The sequence below is a fragment of the Microtus ochrogaster genome, chromosome 8 (assembly GCF_000317375.1).
Source record: "Microtus ochrogaster isolate Prairie Vole_2 chromosome 8, MicOch1.0, whole genome shotgun sequence".
Classification (NCBI taxonomy): domain Eukaryota; kingdom Metazoa; phylum Chordata; class Mammalia; order Rodentia; family Cricetidae; genus Microtus; species Microtus ochrogaster.
The window spans coordinates 12,708,856-12,709,954 of record NC_022015.1 but is presented as its reverse complement, the minus strand read 5'-3'; positions in this window follow the sequence as shown (position 1 = coordinate 12,709,954).

The window sequence follows — 1,099 nt, the reverse complement described above, 5'->3', positions numbered from 1 at the left end:
TAGCCTATGCTCATGTCTATGAGCAATTATCATGATTGATGATTGCTATGGGAGGACCCATCCTATTGTGGGTGGCACCACTCCTAGGCAGATGGGCCTAGGCTGTAAAGTTAGCGGAGACTGAGCCAGAGAAAGCAAGTCAGTAAGTATCCTACCTCTGCGGGACCTACTTCAGTCCTGCTAGAGTTCCTGGTTTGACTTTCCTTGTGAGAGACAGTTGCCTGGGGTGTTGGCTAAAATAAAGCCTTTCCTCTCCAAGTTGCTTTTGCTCAGGATGTTTTATCACAGCAACAGAAAGGAAACTAGAACATTGCTCTAGAGCAGTGGTTCTCAAACTTCCTAATGCTGTGACAATTTAATACAAGAGGGCAGAGAGGCTACCCCAAGGTAAGGAGGGAATCCAGGCAATGGGGCACTTTTCAGAAGCATCTGGTTCTCAGACTCTGTTGAAGAGACAGGGAGCATTCACATCAGCTGGACTGGTCCACATCAGCTTTCAGCAAGTCCAGGGCTCATAGTCATTTTAGCATGTTGTAGTCAGCAACTGATGCTTAGATGTATGTATCTTTCAGTTAAGTGGAAGCCTACTGAGATAAATTTAAACTAGGAACAGAAGTTAAAATTTATATACTTAAAGAAAAACAATACATTTGAAACTTTCAGGCCCATATTAAAACCCACATCACAGAAAAAAGCAGATTAATGGGAATCTGTAAACAGTAGGAATAGACAAATAACTTTGAGTCCTAGCTAAAATTGCAGATTTTGGTTAGAAGCATGTATATTTTTCTACTGTCTAGAGAGGTAGGTATGGATTGGACAGAGATGGCTTTGGCCTGATGAGAAACACTTTTAAGTTCATATTTAGATGGCAACTAGAATAAATCTAAAATCTCAAGCTTGTGACCCAAACAGTAAGTAGTGACTGCTCTATCAGTTTGTCAGAACTATACCATAAAAGGGGAAAGAAATCAGAAACATTTTCCATGTCTTAACCTGTATTTATAGATTAAATCATTTTTAGACCCTCAAAGCTTATGAGCTTTTATATCTTAACACATTTTTAAAATTAAGGGACCTAATAGCTTTAAAAAAAAAA